The sequence below is a fragment of the Miniopterus schreibersii genome (genome assembly GCF_964146895.1).
Source record: "Miniopterus schreibersii genome assembly, chromosome: 10".
Taxonomy (NCBI): Eukaryota; Metazoa; Chordata; class Mammalia; order Chiroptera; family Miniopteridae; genus Miniopterus; species Miniopterus schreibersii.
In genome coordinates this window covers 6747029-6771474 of record NC_138110.1, presented here as the reverse complement: position 1 = coordinate 6771474, position 24446 = coordinate 6747029, and the positions used below count along the sequence as shown (strand labels likewise).

At 45.7% G+C, this 24446-nt stretch overlaps 1 protein-coding gene and 1 long non-coding RNA gene across 5 annotated transcripts in view; one reads left to right on the top strand and one right to left on the bottom strand.

Annotated features, from left to right (window-relative positions):
- Positions 1-24081, bottom strand: part of ZNF217 (zinc finger protein 217) — a 38571-nt gene extending 14490 nt beyond the window's left edge. The window contains exons 1-2 of one of the 4 annotated variants that reach the window (XM_081150025.1): positions 23896-24081; positions 12703-12783 (exon numbers count right to left, since the gene is read on the bottom strand). The gene's annotated coding sequence lies outside the window, so the exon portion shown is untranslated. Of the gene's footprint in view, positions 1-8285; positions 8546-8957; positions 9031-9286; positions 9501-12702; positions 12784-23895 lie in introns of those variants that run through there. The other 3 variants (XM_081150028.1, XM_081150026.1, XM_081150027.1) reach the window with 3 other exon arrangements.
- Positions 8961-9996, top strand: LOC308563201. The gene is made up of 3 exons (XR_013999750.1): positions 8961-9034; positions 9171-9304; positions 9966-9996. It is a non-coding gene; the product is annotated as an uncharacterized lncRNA (long non-coding RNA).
- Positions 24082-24446: the final 365 nt, after the last annotated feature.

Below are 24446 nucleotides of genomic sequence, written 5' to 3'. Positions count from 1 at the left end.
GCTAAACTTCAAACTTTTCTAAATAAGACTGCAGATCAAAGATCAGGGTAAAGAAAAAAATGCACTGAAGTACTTCGTGTTAGTTCCTTAGTCTTTTGCTGCCATCACAATGGAGCATAAACCCCTGGACTGACTACCAGCTTGGAGATAAAAGAACACCCCCAAAGTCCGAGTTCTAGTCCAGCCTGAGTCATAACCTTAAAGTGGTCATCACCACATCACCTCTACTGTGGTGTACTTCATGCAGATGGAATAATTACAGGATCCCCTCAGAGTTCCAAACTTCTATGGTTCTGGGGACAGATCTATATTTATGGACAGATATAATCAAAAGAGTATTTAATGACTATACTAATTAAGATAGTAAATGATATCTGGATATGTGACTGATCATTAAGGTTTCTATTCAGAAATTTACTCATCCAACAAATATTTACTGAATGCCAGTATCCCAGGTAATGTTTTAACTGAAGAAATTAATAGCACGTACTCTAGAAAAGCAGTTCCAAAAACTCTGACAATACTGCTTTCACTGGCCAACAGCTACATGAGAAATAAGAGAAACAACTCGATGAGTTCATAATTTCAATCTGAATAAAGGCTGTCCTCTATTTGAGCTCTTTTCTACATTTTGGTGCCAAAATAACCTTCTTAAAAAACAAAGGACGCAATAGCAAATAGTTAAGGTGTTATTTTAATGTCCTAATTTGGCAAAAATCAAAGCTAGTCCCCATGTCAAATCTCAGCATTATTTTTTCTTTTTTAAAGAAATTTCACTGTCTGTGACATTTTTCAGTTTTGGACAATTCCACTTTTCTAAAAATAATCTTTCCTCCAAAGACACAACCCTACACTCAGTCTCTGGATTAGAAGCACAAGGTAGGTGTCCCTATTACTTCCCACCCAGGCAACGGCAAAGGCTTGAAAAGCAGCTTGGAAAGATGGGTTAGTTTCCATTTTTATCTCTGAAATGTTAAGTATCTGGGTTACGTTATCATCAGCTCTAAGGGAAGACCAAGAGGACTGATTGGTAAAGGAGGCAGTGTTAAAATCTTAGGAGAAAGCTTTCAGTTCTGCGGGGAGGGGAGAGGGGCATAACAGGCCAGGGCCTAGAGTTGAGGGGAAGGTGGCCCAGGCCAAGCCCTCAAGGGTGGGAGGTGGGAAAGGTCACCCTCCTAGGGAAAACCTAAGCTCTCCTTCCTCTGGGGAAGCTTCTGAGACAGGTTCTGATAGTCAGGAACTTGACCAACTGTCCCAAGCATTAGGTGACCCTGGCTCACTGCAATCCTTACTACTCGCCCAAAAGAAATGAAAGCCCTGAGCCATACCTTTAAAGGTCCTAGGAAAGGAGACCCTGTGGGCCTTGTGCCCCCCCACCACCACACCCTCTAGGAACAGAGACCCTGTGGGCCTTGTGCCCCCCCCACCCCGCCCTCGTGTCTAGAAGGGGTCCCAGGCACAAGGTTAGGTCCTCAGTAAACACCTTGTCCAAGCAATAAATAAATGAATAAACACTACATAATCAGTACAGGCATAGAGTCAGTATGGGCATGGCCATGGTCACCAACCACGCCTGAATGTTCCTCAAAACTTCCACATGGCTATCTATGGCTGCCATCTAAACACCATTCTCTGCAATTTCAAGAGTGTAGTTAAAAAAATCACTTAACCATACCACAAAGTTGACCAGCACAAGCAATCACTTAGGTTTATAACCACTCAACTCACAGGCCCACCGAAACAAAAATGCAAGCCACCCTTGGGAAACCTGATAGCAAATGCCCTCAACTCCTGCCTTAGAAACTATACACAGACAACAAAACACTTCCTTAAACTATAAATCAATAACTACATGACTTAAAACCAACCTACTAAACAAAAATCTTTACAGTGATAGTAATAATAAAGACTTTCTAATAACAGAACTTAGGAGAAACAGACATTCTAACCTAATTACCGTTAATAACCATCCACCAATTCCAACTGAAGGGGTGTGGGTGTGCACAGCCTTCCCAGACCATCATTGCTCTACAGGTGAAACACACAGAAGTCACAGAATGGTGACTCTTGATAATGTCAACTGTCTCCCTTTACAAAGAACTGGAGGTGGGAGGGAAGCTACTCGAACCCAACACCTAGGGTCTAAATGCTTTAGTGTACAGAAAAGTGAGCATTCCCAACACACTAAGCTCCTGAAAGGCACTTGCAAAAATGTTTTTCAATGTTTAAATTTTTTTTTTCTAAACCTTTACTCAGGTAAATAACAGCACTTAACCTTTAGCCATATACCCCAAGGCACCCAGGCAAAAGGTTCTTCAGGATAACCTTACATTCTGAGAGAAGAGGGTAAGGTTTTCATTTATATTGTGATTACTTACATTTTTTTTAATTTAACACAAAATAATCTTCCTAAAAAAGTAGGAACCCTATTGCTAAAACTGCTTGAAATAAAAGTCTGATGTTCTTTAGGTGATTTCTTCTGTGTTTTAGGTCATTTCTTCTAGGGTTTTTTTGTTGTTTTGTTTTTAAGATATTCATTTGTGAGTAACGCTATTGTGAATTCTGCCACTCCCTATAGATCTTGAAATGAGCAAATATCACACATTGAAAAGCACAATAACTTGTGCTTAAGCAAAACAAGTCAGAGGTAAATGCCACCATGCTGACAATTGCTGTAACTTTTAAATACTGTTCTTTATGTGCAGATGGACCCAAACTGTTAACCTCTGAGGCAGCACAGCTGTCCTTCACTAGCAGGTACCTTACACTTCTTGATATGGACTATTCATTACCACAGAGCATGGAGCAATGAGGTACTCATGGTCCTCAAAAACTGTCCAAAACACATAAAAATTCTATTTATAGCCAAGCAATGTGAAGTACCCAACAAATCTACTAGGCCCCCCTTCCCTAGTTACTTAAGTGCTCAATTAAATGATCATTAAAACATTCAACCTAAACAAACTGCTAGTCATTGACCAATTCATTTGTGCCTTTAAACTGCAAAATCATCTCCAAGATCTGGTTAGGAAACTTAATTTTTCTAGAAGTTTGCCCTTCCATATTTTGCACATACTATTCTTTCCTAATCTGACTAGTGAAGAGAATTCTACATAGTAATCTACAGTAGCAATCAAAACCTGTAACTTGAAATCCTTCAACACTATTTCAAGGCAATCACCAAGGTCACACCCAGGAGCTACAAGGTCAAACCAACTTTCCTAATATGGCGGTGGAAAGATGTTTAAAAGTTAAGTGAAAGAAGATTAAAATACTCAAAGTTGATATTAACATCCCAGCCTAAGCTATTCAAAAGCAAATGAGAGTTCAAAGGCTGAGCTTGGGAAGATCCTACAGGACATAAGTCTCATTTTCTTGAAATAGGATTAGAGACCAAAGTAGTAGTACTATAAAATGTAATCACATTAGCATTTTCTAATGTGATGATTAAAAACTCTGCCTCAGGAAAAACAAATAAAATAAAATTTTAAAAACTCAGCCTGATTCATTCCAAATCAATTAAGGTCAATTAAAGGATACTAATATGAACTTAAGCACCATGTATTAGTGTTAGTTTCAGTATTATCAGTTTTAACAAATACTGTGGCCTGTAAACTGGCTTTTAAATTTTTCATCTTGTCCTGAAAGAGAACTATAAGGGAAATGGATTTAAAAAAAAGAATTGTAATTAAGCAAGTTAAGCACTGCTATCAGTGAGTTCCTATTATTAAGACTTAAACAGTACTACCTTAACATTTTGAAAAGATTTTAGAATAACTGCACCAGAGAGGGAGTGAATTCAGAGAACTAAAAAAATTATTTTTACCTGTATTCTTTAACTCCCTACAAAGATTTACTGAATGTATACATGTACATACACACATATATTTGTATATACACAGATATACCAATAACTTCAAGCATTATACCACACCACTACCCTACATACCTACACCTCTTTTTCCACAAGGACAAATGGTGACTATTCTTAATTGTACCCAATTTAACAAAGTTCAGATTAAATATAAATAGGGCAATCAATGCCTTTTAAGGCATGAGAGGGGTCTTTACAGACCTTTAAATACTCCCCTCCCTGTCTTTGCAGAGAGCAAATACTACAGTTGTATGTTGGCTCTTTTAAATCACCTGTTTGCTTTCAAAATTAAGGAGAAAAGTCTCTTTTCAATTAATACATACAGTCAATGTTCAGTGGATTTATATACTGAACAACAACACACATAATCACTGTTTAAGATGAAAAACACTTCTGGTATAATTGAACTGTTTTTGAAGTTATCCGGATTTGATACAGGTAGGGAAAAACAACTATTTCTCCTAATGCTGATTCAAGAACAAAACCTATCTGGGCTCTCAATCTCCAAGCCTTGTAACTATAAATTTTGAATGATTTTAAGTTCAAAAGGCTTTTTTCCTGACACTAGAAAATAACAAACACCAATACATAAAACACTACAAGAACCCATTAAAAAAAGCCAGCTATTCTCTGGGAAGTGGAGGGATGTATAGGTCAGAAACAAATTTTGTAAAGCTCAAGAACACAGGCTAAGGAATTAAGCTCATTCTCTCATACAACTATACTCAGCTGTCTTTTCAGGTTTAGTAATTTTATTTCTCAACTTGATCATAAAATTACCAAACTGGCCCCAAATTTCCAGTAACTCAGCTCTGTTACCCTGGGCAGGAAGTAATGGGGATGAGAACAGGCAGCCAGCAAATGTTCAAATGCAAAGGTTTTTCCAGAGCGTCCCAATGTTAGGTATAAAGGGGCAACTGGAGGTGGCAGCAGCTGGCAGGGGCTTGCCCCTCTATTTATCTGGAAGATAGATTTAAACAAGAATTGTGCTTGTTTACCAGAGCTGCAGGTTTTAAGAAGGATGGTCCCTGTCCTCCCACTTCCTCAAAGTCAGATTCCTATCTGCCCTCATGGTCTCACTTCAAAATCCTTTGCCCCACATACCACTGCAAATTTGCCTGTGTTACTGGTTGCAGAAAAACAAGCCAAATCACCTTATTCTTAAAAACGAGCATTTCAGTAAAGTCCTTTTTCTGTGCCCAAAATGAGACCATTAAGTTATAATGATCAGCTTCCCTCACCCAAAGTTAAGAAATTTCCTGCTGTCTTTGTGTAATTCACTGTCTTCCACGTGCTTTTAAACTAGTCAACACCCCTCCCCCCATCTGGAGATGAGTGGACAAATCCCCTCTTCCCATTCCCACTGTCCTGGGTTTAATTTACACACTAAAACAAAAACCTTCACTATTTAGAATATTCAATATAACTGGGATTCCTTTAAATGCCTGATCTGTAAATACCTTCCAGGTTTTTATTTTGAAACCCCTCAGTAATTTAAAAACTATTCTAGCTATTCCAATTGTAGTCATTTAATTTAAAGTCCCACTACACTTGTTTTATGCTATTGGCACACTCATCAGTATATACAACTGCCTAATGTTTTTATTCCCAGTGTGTAGTTCTAAGTCTTGAAAATATCTAGCCACTAAAGAAATAAAGAAAAAAATCCCTAGCCACTGTGCACCTTTCCCATTTCACTTATTAACCATCTGCTACAGGGTTAGACTGAAGTAGGAAATTAGGACTAAACCATTTAAAACAAGTCATACACAGTAAGCTCAAAAACCGTAACATACAAGCCATACTGGCATCTATGAGATGGAACACCTTGAACTGAATTTTTTTTTGAGCAAGTGGAAACAAAGCTTTGTGTAACAAGCAAGAGAAGGCCAATCACAGTCCTGAGAGTCAGATAAAAGCGTATCTTTTCTTATAAGTAGTAGATTGTAGGCAGTCAAGAGTCATTAAAACTACTCCAAAGTTCTTATCAGCCAATATCATGTTTGTGACAACTGAGAGAAAAGAATGTAATTTTATAAAGTGGGAAAACACATCTTTCAGGACCCCTGAGGCTCTCACCAAGCAGCTATGAACTGAGTGGCTCCAGAGTTGGGAAAAAGCAACCCTGCTGTGGCAAAAATGTGCCATTTTATCATAAATACTGTTAAATGAGAGAAAAGTGATGAGCATTTATCTGAAATGAGATAGAGGGACTGTCCTTGCCAGGCCATTATATTCCTGAATTACTTCATCAGTTTGTTAAGTGACTTGATTAAGCCTTATTTTCAGATTTCCTCTTTAAAAGGACCACTGGGTTGCTCCTCTTCCCAGAAGTGACACTGCCAAAAATGGAGGCTTACAAAGAGAATGCAAATCTATCTCCACCTTAAACCTTAAAAGTAAAGGCAAAGCCAAAAACCTTCACTCCTCCCCTATTACCTGAAGGGGAAGGGGGCCAAGCTGTTACCTAAATAGATTCTTCAGGCTGAGGGGGGGGAAAATTTTACAAGTTTTATTTCAGTGGTGTATTAGTTCCTTTTTTTGATTAAGAAGTGAAAGGGAGTAATATGAATCCAAGACAACTGCTAAACTTCGATCTCACATGTTATTTTTTTAAAAAAACGGCAAAGGTCACACTGCAAAGTGTTAGGAGGTGTTGAGAAGATAAAAGGATTGAAAGAAGTGAGACAACGAAGAAAAGTACGTGTCCACCTAAGAGTCATCTTCCCCCTACTTCCTCCTCCAGAGCGCAAATCAACGTGCAGAGCTGAAGGAGCAGCCTTCCTTCTCACACCCAATAACTAAAATTCCAAACAATCAGATTACTAACCCTATTCTAACAAACAAGCCAAATAAATTATAAATTTGTCTTGGAGCTATTGACTTCTGGGTTTCAAAATAAGGCACTGCCTCTAGGATTTAAAACTTACATACCATTAAAAATGGCAGCAATGGGAGAGGGTGACTTGGACTAAAACACCAGGATTAAAAAACACACACACACTACTACTAGTCTTTGGAATACTGAACAAAACAGTATCTAAAATAAACATGACTTCTCAGAAAAAGCCATCTACCATTATGGACACACCTTAAAAGTTCTTAGCACACATTAACTAAGCAAGCACAAACTAGTGGTTCGACTGTTACATTTTTCAGACAAAAGCAATTAGGTTATTGCTCTGCACTTGTCACTAGAGACACTAAAGGCTTTTAGAAACTCAAGATCTATTACTCATTCTCAAAATATTATAAAATTTAATATTTTAAGTCTTATTTGATATCAAGGCAGTCCATCTATTCCAAGGGGAAAGAACAGTAAAAAAAAATTTTTAAGTGAACTTCTTGACACACAGAAGAGAAGGTAAAAAGCTTCTGAAGACCCCTACCTAGTGGCCAGGCCTGGCCGGCAGCTGTTGTTACCCTGCCTTTCTTTTGTTGAGCTTAATCTCATGTCAACTCATTCAACCAACTCAAAAGCGATGAAGACATAATTGAATCAACCTGAACTGAATCAGACCTAGGCTTCTTAAAACATACAGCTTAATGGTTGCAAACGATCTAGAAAACCAGGAAACCAGCCAGGCCGTGGGTATGCATGGTGGTCACTAATACAGGGCCCCAAACTGGCCATAGGATCACTACAAACCGCCATTTATTTAATACACGTTTAGGAATGTTCAACACTTCAAGCCCTATAGGCTGACTCAGAGATAAATTGAGGCTCAAAAAATTTCAAAGACGAACAACACACCAAAGCCTTCACCTCTGAAGTGACTATCCTTTTCTTAGAGAAAGAAAAGACATAAAAGTTTCTGCTGCTCCCAATGTGAACAGGCTACTGGGGTCCCAGAAGTGGCCACTGGTGGCTCTTTCCTTACTGAAAACCTCCCCGCCCGCCCAAGAATGCTGCTTCCAGTCCTCGGTGGTCCTACCCCGAATCCTAAAATGTGGGGTCCCCCCGGGACCTGAACGGCTGTGAGCCCCGGCGCGCAGGTACCGGCCTGGGCACACCGCAGGCCACCTCTCGCCCGCCAGGCCGGCGTAGGACCAACCAGGCCGCCCCAAAGCCACCGCCCGGGCCCCCAGCAGCGCCCTCCCCTCCCCATCCCGTGTCGCTTGCATTTTGGGGCCAAATCAAGAGGGAAGAAGGCTCTACATCTGAAACTGCGCGGTTTCGCCACTCAGCGCCTGCTGGCAGAAACTTCCCTTTTAAAAAAAAAAGAAACACTTTTAGGCTAACATTTCAATCCCTCCTGCCCTTTGGAATTCCTAGTTCTGCTTCCAGCTAGCTAGCTTTGGGTCTTCCACTAGAATTGAGTTATAAAGATATAGTTAAGCGTTTAGGAGTTATTTTTAAAGTTGTTTATAAAAACCTTTAAAATTAAAGAGGGTAAATAAAAATCCTAACCGTATATCCAGGAAAAGCAGCCCAGTGACGGGCAGAAGACTGGGACTCCCGGGCACGGATTTGGGGGCCCCTGAGGGGCTCGCCGGGGTGCGCGTCGGGGTCCGCGGCCAGGCCAGGCCCCTCCCCCGGCCCGTATGGACGGTCCCGGCCATTGTTTGCGGGGGACGCCTTTTAGGACTCATTGTTTTGGCCGTTTCCAACTTGCCAAGGCCCCTCCCGGGCCATCGCGGGGGACCCCGCACCGGCCCCCGGCCCCCCACGGCCGGGTCGGCAACCCGGGAGACCCGCCAGGCGGAGCCATCCAACTTTCCTGGAAAGCCCCCACGCCCCGCGTACGCAGCCCCCGGCTCCCTCCGGCCGGCCCCTGGCTCCCGACCCGGAGAGGGGGACTCCCCCACCCCCAAGCCATCTCGACTATTTCCAAGAGTGAGTGTGATGGTAAAACAGTCTGTACACACCGGGGGCTGCCCGACACCTTCTCGCCGGGAGGGGAGGGGGCGCCCTAGAGGAGCGGAACCGAGTAGGAACAGGGGGGTCGGGCGAGGCGATCATCCGGGGCGGGGGCGAGATAACGAGCACCGGAGCCTCGAGGACGGGCTCGGGGGGACGCCGGAGGGGCGAAGCGGGGCGCCCCTCGGGGCCCGGCGCGGGCGGGGGGCGCGCCCCCTTTACCTGCGGCTCCGGCTCCTCGGCCATTTCCTCGCTCGGCGGCGGCCGGGACTGAACTGACACCACACGAGCGAGCCGAGGTTTGAATGAGGAGGGAGCGGGCGAGGAGGGGAGGGGGCGGGGAAGGCGGAGGGAGGGGCGGCGACGGGGAGTTTCTCTCGGCCTTTTGTGCGGACACCTCCCGGATTTCACGCCGGCACCGGCCCCCCAAAACAGACGAGGGGCCACGGGGCGAAGGCCGAAACCATCTCCCACGAGGCCTCACGCCTTTAAGACCCCCCAAAAAGAGCGCCACCCCACCCCCACCCGGAGGACTTGGGGGCCGGGCTCACCTCGGGCGCGGGGCTAAGGTGAGCGGGGCGGGGGTGCGCACGGGGGGCAAAGGCTCGGGCGCCCCCTACTCGTCCGCGAGGGAACAGTGCAGGCGCGGGGGGTCCCTAGAGCCACCGGGGCGCAGTGCGTCCGGCGCACCCGGACTGTTGGGTCAGAAAGTGCTTAGGAGCAGCTGTTGCGCCCTCCCTCGGCCCCGCCGTTCGCATACGCCCCGCCTCCTGCCTACACCCGCCCGGCGACCGCCCCCGAGGCCCCGCCCCGCGCCACGTGACCCTCGCAGGCGCGCCCCTGCCCCGCCCACCACCGCGGGCTCCGCCTCCGGGGCGCGTGCGAGCGGACGAGCACGCGCACTCCCTGTTCTCGCCCGGGAGATTCCCGCGCAGGCGCGCGCCTTTCACCGCCCCCACACCCCCCGCCTCCCGCCATCCGGCCTAACGTGGCCCGGGAACGCCCGGCGGTTCCAGTGACAGGTACGCGGGGAGGGGGGGGCCACCGGCGCAGCGCGCAGGCGCAGACGCGGGCCTCCGCCTCCCCGCCCCCTCCCTTGCAAGGTGTGCCCAGGCGAGGGGAGGGGCTGGCAGCCCGAACTCCTGGGTCATCCAGAATTACCAACACAAAAAGCCTTCACACCCACTGGGTAGACTGAAAGGCAGCGGTGCACAAAACATTTTTTTTTAGGTTTCCTTCAAGTGTGAGGAAGGTCGACGAGACAAGATGATTAAAATGTTTTTTAATTAGTATCTTCATAAAGCTATCCTTTGTTGTTATTTTTCTGAAAGGTCTGGGTTTTGGGCTGCTATTATAACTTGAGATTTCTAAACTTGGCCTAGGTTCCAAGAATCCACTCGGCTTTGATAGAAATCCACGTGGGTGAAACCGGGCTCATTAAAATGGGAACAACAACAAAAAAAGCTTTTCCCCCTCCTCCCCACGCACAACTCATTTAAAGCGTTTCCCTACTGTTCTTTCCCTTGCTCACAAAAAAAGAAAGAAAAGGTTCTGATTCCCAGGACAGTGATTTCCCCCATTTTAAGCCCCAAGAGGAACCACGGAAGCACAATCACACCCACTAAGTTTTCTGCCCCAAGAGGCAAACGAATGCAAATATAAACGGAGATATGCAAGTCACCACAAACAAAATAGCCCAGTATTTTTTTTTTTGGCCTTCGGTGTATCCAAAATGGAAAAACTTAAAATATATCAAGAAAGGCACTTAAAAAGTATATGGTTAATAAATCAGGACCCAAAAAAAGCCACTACATAAGTGCTGGGCTGGCGAGCAATGCAACCCTTAATAAATAGGAAATGGAATGTGAGAGGCAGCTCCTTAGCAAAGGGGAAGAATTTGCCGAGTGTGATGTTTTGCTGTCATTTTATATATAACTACTAGCCTCACATATGGTCTGGTTAGTCTTTTCTAAAAACGAAGTGAACCAATTTCTTACTCACACTTAATTAATTAGCAGTGCCAGAAGTAGATTCTTAAGGCAGAACTTTTTTTTTTTTCCCCCCCCACTAAAATCCACTTCTAGTACCAGGGTTCCCTTTCTCAGAGAAGATGAATACCTTTCTTTAAAATACTTTTTAGAGCCTTATACATAGTCACATCCTGAAAAACAGTCCAGAGACCTACTCTTCATAAACAAGAAGCTTCATTGAACTTACTAAAACAAATGACTTCCACCCTTGCTCCTAAACAAAGAAACTATGAACTAGTGGAACTAGGTTGAGTCTTAACATAAGTGTAGCCTCACTCTACATGTTAATGGATAACCTTTGAACTCTGAAACCCTGAATGCTGTAAACACAATAGCACTGATAGTTTAAAATCCTGCTATCAAAATTGAGCAAAAAAGAAAAGTCCAAACTTTTTCAGTAGGAATGGGAAAACAATCAAATGTTTTGACAAATATTCGTTTCACTAAGAACAATAGAGCTCCTGGCTCTCAGACCTTGTTGCTACTGAATTATTTTCAGAGCAAAAGGGTTGTGCTTTTTTTTCCTCTAGGCCCTCACAAAGCTACCACTTTGTTAGCATAACAACATCATATGGTCTGTTCGCTACTGTTTCTCTCCTCCCCCCAATAAAAAAACCTTATTATGTTGTAGCTTTTAAAAATGAAAGATGATTGTATTAACAGATCTATCTGCTAAGAGTTTTATATGTGATCCTTATGTTTGAGCAAGGAATTACAAAGACCCTTATTCTTGGAAGCATGCCAACAAAAAAATGAGAAATGGTTGCAAAATTCTGCCAGTGACTGAGTGCTGGGTTGCAAACACATACTGTTTTCAAATGGACATGGAGTGATCTGTATTCACTGTAAGGGTGTCTATAAGACACAATCTCCCCTTTGAATGGAGAAGCTTATACTTAAGATGTGTTTGGAAAGCATGTATAGTTAAAACAATTAAAAATGGAAACTCCAAAAGTATCAGAACACTAGGAACATGTGGTTTTGTAATAAAAGCAAAGAATTCATATTGTACTAAATGAAAATTGAAAATCGAACGTTGGTCTGCATATACTTAGCTCCACCCACCCACGAGTAATCCTGTTTTGCCATCACCCCCTAGCTAGACTAATTCTTAAGGAGTCAGGTGCTGCAGGGAAGCCGGCAACACAAAGAAAGAATGGGACCAGAAATGTCCCTTCCAATGTGAGCTGATGCTCTGCACATGCTACTAGCTGAAGGGGCAGAAAAAGCCCCACTTCACCTCTTTTTAATGCGACAAACGTCAGCTACACTTCATGTTTCACAATTATCTAAACAGACCAGCCCTCTTTAAGATGTTTCCTGTTGTACGTTTATAAAAAATCCGCCCCATTATCTCTGATTTAATCCTAGTGATATGAGACCTCTTCTTTTAGCCAGTTTAGGATTTTCTCTCCAGATCTAATAACAAAACAAAAACCTTTTTGATTCGCTATATTTACCATCTATTAGGATCATCTTTTGGGACTTAGCCCTAATTAGAAGACCAGAATGCGGTATCTTATTTTGCAAGTATTTATTTTACTATGGAACAATTACAGAAAAACAGTTTGGAAACTGTATGTAAAACCCTGGAGCTGAAATGGAGCCAACATAGATACTTAACAAGAATTTAGTGTTCAGAGCAGGAAAACCTGAAAAACTGCAGTGAGGAGTTAGCAGGAAAAGAGAATGGAAAAAGTTAGCCCAACCTGCCAGCTCCTGCAAACTACAAAGGACATTTGAGAAGAAAACCAGGGCAGCCCTTTTTAACACGACTGAATGCACTAAATTAAGTAGGGATCACCAACAACTGCAAGAAACACCACACTTCTCTCTTTTCTACCAAGTTTCTTGATTTCACTCAAGTCGTCTCAAGATTTTAAACCCTCTATAAAACATCATCATAGTAGATGACAAAAATAAATAGCAGGAATTACCTTTCGGAAGTGGAGGCAGTGTCTGGAACCTGGAGACTCTTTTCTCTCCGAGTTTGCCAGTCCACCTGGCTCGGCACAATCCTGGAAGAGATGTGATTGCCGGATTTTTACACGCACCGAAAAGGGAGGGGCCAAGAATAAGGCTCAGTTTAAATAGAAATCTAGATTCAATCACAACTTGATTAGATTAACTTGGCTACGGACAGTGGGGGGCATTGTTTATTTTAACTGTTATTTGTCCCGTTGACAAGTTTGATCAGTGCCCTCCCCCTCCCCTTTTCAAGCACTTTTGTCTTCCTCTAATATTCTGGAAGGTTTTCCGAGGTTGACGTCACTCGACATGTAAATGTAAACTTTCTTTAAAAATTACGTGTGTCACTGAACTTTGGGAGCACCTCTCAAGCTTTTTGCTCCATCTGCTGTTCTAAAGGAGGAGCTCTGGGATGAGAGGAAGCCGGGCAGAGGAATGTAAGGAACACTTCCTGAAATCCGATTCCCACCCTCATCTCAACAAATGGAACCCTCTTCCATCCACCCACTTACTCAACTCAAAACCTAGGAGCCCAACTCTAGGTCACCCTCCTTCCCCACACACCTTGAGGCCATCAGCAAACCCTGTAATTTCTAAATATACAGGGTATCCCAAAAAATGTATACATACACTTTAAATAATTATAAAGGCAATGCTTACTAAAATACATTCCATTTTCAAAATTGCGCTCTCAGCTGTTAAGATGTGCATACATTTGGGGGGAACCCCTGAATTTCAACTTTGTCCACTTCATCCCTGACACAAGCCTACCCCCAGCACCACAAACTCTCACCCTCTCCAACTATGTGAGTAAGTGAAGTTTCTCCAAGCTTCTTTCTTTCTAGGTTTGCCTTCCTCCATTCTCCACGCCATAGGCCCAGAGATATTTTACAGTGTAAATCAGATCATGTCACCGCCCTGCTTAATGGCTTCCTTTTGCCTCAGGAAAAAAGAACAAACTCCAGAGCTTGCCTCGCCAGGCCTGTACTTCTGGCCCCGGCCTAACTCTCAGCCTCAAGTCCAGACGAAGCCTTCAGTAGGGTCCTAAGCTTCCGCCCACCTCACCAGAGCCGTCAGCCCGTGCTTCCCTCTGCAGTGCTCCCTTCCCCGTCACTCAAGAAACTCAGCTTCTGTCCCTCCGAGGGGCTGAGACCCGGTGCTCTGCCGGGTGCCTCTGCCAGGGCCTCAGACTTTCTCCAGCTGCTCTGGGCTCAAACGCTCCGCTCCCACCTCTTGAGAGATGCATTAATTCTAGAATATTGTTTAATCCCTCTGGGTTTCAGTTTCCTCATCCATAAAATAGGATGATGATGAAGAGGAAGAGGTGGAGGAGATGGTGGGAGACGAAAAAACCACTACTTACACGTTCCCATCACAAGGAAAGAACTGGAACCACATGAAATAATGAACGTCAACTTACCGTGTAATGATTCTGCAACATGCACATACATCAAATCGTGTTGTACAACATCAACTTAAAGTGTCACGTGTCAAAACATACAGGGTCATGTCAATTGTATCAATAAAATGAGAAAGAAATACATATATAATTGATATAAATAACTACTTATTTTGATATAAGACTGCAGAATTAAATGAGACACTGTGCAAAGTTGTAAGCCCAGAGTTTTGGGGGGCCTGGCACTACTGAAGGCACGGGAGATGGAGCTCAGAGTAAGCCAACCAGGTGAAGTCCTCGCCCCTTTGTACTTCAGTCTACCTCCGAGACCAGCGATTTTCAACCTTTTTCGTGTCATGGCGCATAAACTAATTACTACAATTCTGCAGCACACCAAAAAATATCTTTTTTGCCGACCTGACAAAAAAAAATAGGTATCATTTTGATTCATTCACACTGCGCAGCTATAGTTGTGTTGGCTGTTGTCATTTTTTTATTTGGCAATCTAAGGGAAAAGAGGTCAGTGCCCCTAAATGGTCACGTACTGCAAGTTTTTAAAACTCTGCGGCATGCTGGTTGAAAAATCCCTGTTCTAGAGGGAGACATACAACACAGAGAAAATTATATTTGCAACATAAGGGTCACTGGAGAGGGGACGTTGCCTGCTGTTTCAGGCTGGGGCTCCCTGAGGAGCAGCAGCCGCTATCCAGGAAGCCAGGCGGGGAGCAGGAGGTGGGAAGGCTCAGGACAGAAGGGAAGCTGCCTGGAGAATGAACTAGAAGGAGGCCAGTGTGTGGGGCCCAGTGAGCAAGGACAGAAACACATGGAAATGAGGCAGGACCTTGCAAAAACAGTAGCAAGAACTGGGTTTTGCCTCTAGGATGTCAGACAGACAACTTTCCATCTTCATTTTATTTGTCACATCTGCAGTACTTGATGGAGTCTATCCCACCTTCCTCCTTGAAACACGTCTTCCCCTGATTTGGAAACCTGCTCATTTCCCCCAGCCCTCACTGGCTGCTCCTTCTCAGTCCCCTCGGCTGGTTCTTTCTCCTGTCCCCAACCTCCACACTTTAAAGTGCCCAGGGCCCAATGCTGGCACCTTCTCAGTTTCTTATTTATTCCCTAGGTGATTTCATCCAATTCAATGGTTCAGAAGACCCACAAGGCTCCTAAATTTATATCTTTCTCACCCAGACCTTTCCCCTCAACTCCCCAAAAATATTTCCTACTGCCTACTCCATCTCCATTTAGATGTCCAGGAATGAATTCTATATTTCACTCTCAGACCTTCTCCCACAACCCTCCACCACTAATGGATATTTAATATTATGGAATTGTATGAGACTCTGCGGGAAGTGAATGTTAATGAAAAAAGAGCAGGTGGAGAGATGGGTTAGCCACCAACATTAGATCATGCACCCCTGCCAGGTACCCCCAGAGCTCAAACCCATGCAGTTACACACACTCCACGTTATACCATACGAATTATTTGTTCCTACCTGTCCTCCTCCAACTTAACACCATAAAAATAGACGACACTGTCTTGTTCTCTGCTGTATCTCCATGTCTGCCTGTACAGTGATCAACAAATGTGTTCAAAACAAATGAATATAGAAATGAATAATAATATGCAGAATTCTGCACAGTGAGTTCCACTGGGAAGGGAATTAAAATTTGGGTCTTCAAACCAGTCATGGGGTCTTGGCTGAGTTTCCTCATTTGTAAAATAGGCATTATAACTTTTACTTGCCTGCCTCATTGGATAGCTGGGTTGCCCCATGGCATACTCCAAGAGAAGCTCTTCTGTGTTGTTTTTAGAATGACTCCTGTGTTTGCGCTGCGCAGGTGCACCTACATGCATTTTTTTTTCTAATAGGAACAGTACTGGAAATCTATTTTCTCTCCCTTATGATTTTCTTAATAGTATTTTTTACTCTAGCTTACTTTATTGTAAGAACATAGTCCATAATACATGTAATACACAAAATATGTGTTAACTGACTATGTTATACGTAAGGTTTCTGGGAAACAGTAAGCTATCTGTAGTTAAGTTTTGGGAGCGTCAAAAGTTATATTCGGCCCAGCCGGGCATGGCTCAGCTTTTTGAGCATCAACCTAGGATCCAAGAGATCGCGGTTCAATTCCTGGTCAGGGCACATATCTGGGCTGCGGGCTTGATCCCCAGTGTTGGGCGTGCAGGAGGCAGCCAATCAATGACGATTCTCTCATCAATGATGTTTCTATCTCTCTCCCTCTCTCTAAAATCAATAAAGATATATTTAAAATAAAATTATAAAAAAAAGTTATATTCGGATTTTCGGCTACATGGGGGTGAGCATCCCTAACTCCTGCATTGACCAGAGGTCAACTGCACCAAGTATCAACTCCATAAAGGACTGTGGAGGGCTCACCTTTGAATATACCTGGCACCCTAGTCTCAGCTCTCCTGATGCCACTGACATTGGACTTGGAACCCAAGATGCCCCATAGTTTGCTGGGAAGGACACTGAGTGTCTTTGACTTAATTTTTCTACTTTTCCCCTGGCTCTCTCTTTCAATGACATAAATGGCCTGGTAAGTTGTTGGTTGGTTAGGAGTTTTATTTTGCTCTGAATCAATCTGTTAACTCTGTCGAGAGCGGAGACTTGTCCAAACCCACACCCAGGGGGGCCCTTCTGCATTTCTCTGCCCTGGGATGGAGCACTGATATTTCCAAAATACTACCTACCAAAAGCAGGGCCAGCATGCCAAGGGGCTGGCTGATACACTCTAACACTGGTTAAGTTCTCACTGTGTGCTCTTTACGCATTTACTCTAACTCCTGGCGACCCTCTGAGGGAAAGCCTGTTTTTTCCCATTTTTATTAATGAACCTGGACACAGAGGGATTAAGTGGCTCTCCCAAAGCCCACTGGTTCTGAGCAGCAGCTAGAAGGCTAAATCCAGCACCTGCCTCTGGGGCAGGGGTGGGAACGTCGAACCCACCAGCCTTATACAGCCCTTGAAATCATTTGGTCTGGCCCTGCCAAGACCTCACCAAAGAGAAGCAGTTCCAGCCATCACATTAGGGGTGAGTTAATTAAATATTTGACCAAATATAGCAGGCTAATTTTTAAGTTGATAATTCTGTATGGCCTTCAAATGATGTTATAAATATCCAAATAGCCCTTGGCAGAAAAAAGGGTCCCCACCTCTGCTCTAGGGCCTTGTCCTTAACCACAGATATGGGGCCTCCCTCTTAGCAGATTCCCCGGCCTAGGTCTCCAGTCTCAGCTCCCATCTCCCTGCTTCCCCCTCTCACCACCCTTCACCACCGAGCTTCCTTTCGCTGCAGGCACTAGCCAAGCCTCACCCCACACCCCATCCTGGATCCCCAGGACCTTGAACCATGCCTAGCACATAGTAGATGTTCATCAAATACTGGATGAAAAATGAGTACGTTACCGTGTGCCAGGCATGAGATAATATCCATTATCCCATCACATCCTCCTACTAATAAGCAGATAGCTAGTTTTCATCTTGCTTTAAAGGCAGAGAGGTGAAGTATGCATTCAACCAACAGAACGCACACCTACTCTGTGGTGTGCCTGGCATTCTCCCCACATGCCAGGATACAGATGCAAGGAACATGAACCCTGCGTTCACAGAACTACCTTTCCAGTAGAAATCACGTATCTGTCACATTGATCTTTCCAAACGCCATGCTGATCTTTTCAAAAGTCAAGCCTGATTCCATTAGGGCCCTGCCTGAAACTCCCGACATCTCTTAGGATAAAGACAATTTCTGAGAGCGTGGCCAGCAGAATCTGGCTGGCCACGTGAAGACTTTGGATTTTACTCCAAGAGCACTGGGAAGCCAGTGAGAGGAAATGGAAGTAAAACTGAAAGAACTATTAAACTTCAACTGTTTCTTCCTCCACAGATTATCTCCACGACGATCTCATCCTGGCTACAGAGGCATTGCAAACTAAGACACAACAGGCCATTTACTTCAATGGACATCTTCCTGTCCTTGTGTCCAAGGCATGACCATAGAGTCAGAGCTATCACTGATAAGAACACCTGTCTCTGAATTTGCTGCAACCTTATCAATCTTCGCCCTTTTTGTTGTTACTGCCTTTTCTTTAAAAAGGGAAACTGAGGGTCAGGATATGTCCCCATCTTCCAGATTACACTGAGGCCAATGGGTCATGTGAACCTGAGGTCAAACCTCAGCTGTGTCACCACCCTAAATTTCCTTAATTTCTAAAAATCTACAGTGATGCACATTTCTGGACACCCTATTTCCTGAATGTTCACCAGTCAGCCATGTGTAGCTCTGGGACCAGGGAGAAGCATCCCTACTCTAACCTCCCTCCCCTCCCCCCATTTCAGGAACAGCAAGAGTTCACTTGGTTGGCCTGGGGCTAGTCCCCTCCCGCCTCAGTCACTCCCTTGCATTCCTGGTGTACCTGTGGACTAGTCCATCTTCCCCAATAGACTGCAACTCTCCTTTGAATGTAGGGGAGAAAGGTCGTGCAAACTCATTTCCCAACAGCAATTAGCAGAGTACTTTTTGCATAGAACTGGGAGGCAATAAATATTTATAAAGTGTCCTAAACTAGGTCTTAACCCTCCAAGCCTGCCTTTCCATTGCCCCTCAGAGCTAGTCAATTAGTACATCTTACAGAGCCTATCATCCCAATAGCTCTCAAATGCACCCTTTTCCTTTTGGTTCCCTGTTTGTTTCCTTCTGATCTGTACAAGAATCTCATCACTGGGCCCAGAACACTTTTTCCTAAACCACTAATAACCAACTCCTACTACCCTATGCAAAAATCTCACACTGTACCAAAATATATCATCATTCCCTCTCTAAGGATGCAAAACCACTCCGTGGTGGCCCCAGCCAACATTTTTGCAGATTCATTACATAAATAGTTACTGAGGATTCTTTTGTCCCAGGTACTTGGCTAAGGTAGTAATTAAAAAGTGAGGTACAAAACAAATTGTATTTCCGCCCTCGTGGAACTTATATTTTAATAGGAGAATGAGGCATCAAACAAATTAAAGTATGAATAGATAAGCATATAATTATAATACGTGCTCTAGAGTAATAAATAATTCCTCAGGGACACAAGGATGTTCACTGCAGCACTGTTTATAATAGTGAAAATTAGAAACCACCAACGTGTCCATCAAAAGGAAAGGGCCACATAAACAATGGTATGCCCACATTAAGAACAGAGACAGCAGCTGGGAAAAAGAAGTAGGGCCACATGTACTCACGTGGCTAAATCACCAAGACACCATGGAATAAAAAATTTTTAAAAAGAATCAAGCAGCAAAAAGGTATGCCATTTCTGTTTAAACAAACACACACACCATAATATATTTTCTAAAGGGGAAATATGTGTATCTAATGTATAGTTATGTATGTGTACAATGTATATACACACATACTATGCACATTATACTTATGTTTACATACACACACCTAAATATATATGCTGATCATTTCATAATACATACAAATACCAAATAATTATGTCGCATGCCTGACATTAATATAGTTAAGTCAACTGTATGTAAACAATACATAAGACGCCAATAGATATATGAAAGCGGGGAAGACCCTTACCAAAAGGGATTAATTCTCAGATGTGGGCAAGGATCCAGGACCCTTTGGTGGTGGCTAAGGGTCCACGTAAAACGCAGCTGCCCATTAGCATAGACTCCCAGTGAAAGGCGGGCCTCCGGGACCGGAAGAGGCGGAGCCTAGGCGGCTACGCTTGCGCAGTGCGCACCGGGTAGCGGCGGGAAGCGGAGGCGGGGGAAGGGCACGGGGGTGGGGAAAAAAATGGCAGCGTAGCTCACTCAGCTGGTTGGAGCCTGTCCCAGGACGAGGCTGAGGTTCCATCGGGTCAGAGCGCATACCAAAACCAATCAATGGATGCATAAATAAATGGAACAACAAACTGATGTTTCCCTCTTCCTCTCTCTCTCTATAAAACTCATTAAAATCAAGATACATAAAAATTTTTTAAATTCACATAGAATCCCAAACTGTCCAAAGCCCTGGGGAAGAAAAAATGGTGAATAAAATGTTTAGGATTTATAAATACTACCCTCAGATAGTACACTCCAGAAACCATTCTCTGCTGACCCACCTCCTTGCTCCGCGCCCGCGGCCTGGGCCACCCCGATGCTGACTCTCCCCAAACCACGCGCCACGTATCAGCCGAAATCAATCTGTGGCCATCCCCCCCCACCCCCCGGGGCCCACCCCCAACGCCGCCACTGTGTGTCCAGTCACCCTTTGTTCAGCGTCTCGTTGTGACATTGGCTGGGGAAAGCCTCAACCTGGGTGTCTCATCAGCTGAGCAGGCCCGTCCAAGGGGCGCCCATTCCCTCCACGCTGGGAACATGGCCGCGCACAGGAAGTGGCCCAACACACAGCTGTTCTGCCTCCTCACGCACGCTGCCTGGGTTCCTTCATCCACTCAGTCCTTCACTTTCTCACTCCACCAGTATTTATTAAGCACCTGCCATGTACCAGCCACTGCTCTCGGTGCTGGGGATGCAGCAGGAACGCAAACCTATCAAAATGCCTATCCTGGTGTGTTAAATACTACTACAGTGCATTAAATGATAATGCTATGGAGAGAAATAAGAACCTCCTGCCTCAGGCGTCTCGGGGAAGACGGCCGAAGGTTAAGCGCTGTTATTTACCTGAGGAAAGGGAGTGGAGGGGGCCGGTGGGGTGATGTTCAATAGGCGAGTCCAGGAAGACTCCGCGGGCGAAGACACGCGTCAGGATCTGAAGGGGGCAGCGGGAGCCATGCGGGGTTCTGGGGAAAGGGCATTCCCGCTACGGGGCTGGCCTGCAAAGACCTCGAGGCAGTGTGCCCAGTGGCTCGGGGCAGCAAGGAAGCCAGCATGGCACTATGGCTCGTGGAATAAGAGGAGGAGCCAAGTCAAAAAATTAAGATGGGGGTCACTGGGTCATTATAAAGACCAGATTTTAAGGGGGGTGAGGGAGGTAGAAGATAACGGGGGATAAGCGGTGACAGACTTGACTTGGGGAAGTGAACACGTAATACAACATACAGATGATGTACTATAGAACTGTACACCTGAAACCTATATAATTTTATTAACCAATGAATGTCACCCAAATAAATTCAATTAAAAAAAATAAAAATTTTAAAAGACCACATATTGCTGCGAATGAACCTGAGAGTCACTGAAAGGTATGAGCAGAGGAATAATGACCTGGCTGGACTATTAAGAGGCTTATGAAATAGACCGATAAAACCAAGTATATTCCTAAAATAGTAATGCAGACAGTCTCCTTTGCTGAAATCACCCAGATATTTAAGTGTTCATATTTTCAGGTTACTTTTACAACAACAGTAATGATAATAGTAATAGTAAGAAGAGACAAGGATAAGAAAATGGGGAAATAACACAATTTATTGAGCCCCCGCTATGTGCCCAGCCTTAACTCCACACTCAATGGATCCGATCCCGGTTCCTTAGCTCTCCTAATACCCTGTATGTGCGAGTCATGCGGCAGGTGAGGAAACGGTCGCCATCAGGGGTTAATCCACTTTCTGACTTAATTTTAACTTTCTTGAGATTCCACAACAAGAACAGTGGAATTCTAGCCTGATCTAAGAGCCCAAGCGAACTCAGGCCATTCTTGTCTGCACCATGTGGCTGACCTTGACTTCGGGAGAATTGAGAAGAATAACAGCGACCACTGATTACAGAGTCATCATAGGCCAAGCACATTATATGCACCATGTCTGGATGCCCAGGCAGTCAGTGCCCATCCCACAGAGCAGAAAGCTGGGCCTGAGCGGGGACGCAGCCAGTGAGCCCTTAGCCCTGGCTTTCTGGGTTCAAACCCAGACTCTGGGCTCCCAGCCTCTGCCACCTCCCTTGAGCTCCCTTGGCCTCTGTGTCCCCATTTTACAGATGGAGGGAAGAGCATTCACTGATAAGTGTATTTGGATGGAAGAAACAAGTCCTCGCTTGTAAAATGCTCCGGGGGAACTTGGCACGTAGCGGGCACTCAAGGAGGACCCGCTACTATGATGAAGACCATGGCCCGCGGGCAGGAGGGGCAGAAGCTTCCTCCCGCCCAGGCCCAGCCAGGTGCTTACTCCTGGGCCGGGAAAGAGCAGCAAGGACGTTTATTTCGGGCCAAAGAGACAGTCGGACTCGGACCCAGATTAGCCCGCTCCAGAGTCTCAACCGTCTGCCAGACCCACCGATGCCGATGGCGCGCGGAGCGTACCTGGGCCCGGGGATCCTCAGGGAGCCGGGGGTGCCTGGAGTGGGCGAGCGGCGGGCCCTCGGTGTGCCCTCTCCAGCCGCGCCCTCAGAGAGGACACCGGGATTCCAGGGAAAGGCTGGGACAGAGATTAGAGTCAGAGCCACACCCCTGAGAGGCTACGGAGACCTACACAGCAGGAACCTAGACCCGAGCGCAGGCGGCTACCCTCCATTTCTACAGCCGACCCCAAGCCACCCTACCCGCCACTGCCCTATCAGCTGACGGGCTTCTGCCCAGCAGCTCCCAACGCGCACACAGCGGGTTCCCCCCAAACCAGAACTGGGTGAGGCCCAGCCTGGGCGCCCCTGGACCCCGTGCGCGGGCCTCGGGAGGCCTGAGCCAGGGCCTCGCCGCCCGCCTCCCCTACGACACCGGGAAGGACGCCGCCACCCAGGGCATCGGCCACTTTGGGGCATCAAATGAGCTCATTGTGATGAAATCTTAAAACTGCCTAGCCCACGGTGACCACTCGATAAACGTCAGCCAAAATGGCATTCGCCACCATCCTTCCTGGATGCGCCCCTGGCCTCGGTCGGCCCGCCGCTTAGCTAAAGCCCTCCGGCTTCCTGGACAACTTTTTAAAAAACGTGGTTAGCACATTGTTGATATATACATAACGTATAACATATAATATGTAACATACAATATGTAATATATATTATACAATACATATAATACACTTATATGTTATATATAAATATATATTTTTTAACATACCAAGCCTGCATGTCCTCTTAAAAATATTTTAAGAGGTTGTGTTTTGTCCCCACTCGCTTTGAGGAACGACTTCAGAGTCTTGGGGGGGGCGGGGGGGGGCAGAGGGACAGTGAAAAGCAAATGAGGATAATAGGACCATCTTTCCTTGAACTTTTTCCAAAAAAAAAAAAACAACAGAAAGCTAGAGAGAGAAAGAAACTGAAAATAATGATTCAGATGTTGGGCTTTCAAAGCCGGTCTTGCTAAGTACTTTCTTATCAAGTTCCTCCTTTTTTCCTCCCCCATAAACACGACGACAGCAATGGGACAGTTTTCTCCCTGCCTCCAAAAAAAAAAAAAGGCAAATCTGTCACATAAATGTCTCCAAACCCACACCGCTGAATCTTCCACCAGGATTTGAAACGGATACGCTACAGTCTTTAAAGAAACGGAGACTGCCATGCACCGAAATAAACAATTCCTGAGGCAATTTTATTTGAAGGCAACAAGTAAGAAGGACGTGTCCCCAAGGAAACAAAGTAGAATTTGGACTCGCAGCTAAGATGGCTCTGCCTGAATCCTCGGCGCCCGGCCCGGGGCTGCGCGCACAGGAAACGCCTGCCACCAAAGTTTTCTGCTACTTTTCAACCGTATTTCTGCATCCTCAACCCAGCCAGACGGAAACGCATAAAACACGCAGCTTTAGGGGGAAAATCGTAAAGGAAACGAAGAGAACGCTGACCTGTGCATTTCTACCCTCCCGGGCGGCAGAGGCTGCAGGCGCCGCGCCCCTCCCCCGCGCCGGGCTTCCCGGGGGTGGGAACTCTCAGCACCGCATCTCCCAGAGCCCCGCGTCTCTCCTCGGAGCGGGGCCGTGGCTCCCGGGCAGTCTGCGCAGGCCGCGTTTGCGGAGCTAGAGGAAAAGGAGCGTTTCTTTACTTTGAGACGGTTGCAACCCTAGGGCAGCCCTAGCCGGCGAGGTGGGGAGGGCTCTGCAAAGCTGCCCTTGCACGTTGCAGCGGAGGCCCGCACCCTCCGCGCGTGGGAGCGGGCGCCCCTGCGGCCCGCTCGTAAACAAGCCGCGGGCGGCCCAGGGCCCGGCCCGGCCCGCGTGTGCGTGCAGCCGGGCACCCCTGCAGCGAGTCCCGGGGACGCAGCCCTGACCCGGGGAAAGGTGTCAGGGACAAAGGCGCGCCTGGCACCGCGCTGGCCGTGCGGGGAGGGAAGCAGCTCTCCCCATGTGCGCGGGGACGGGCCGGGGCGCAGAGCCGGGCAGGCCCCGCGCCCCTGCGC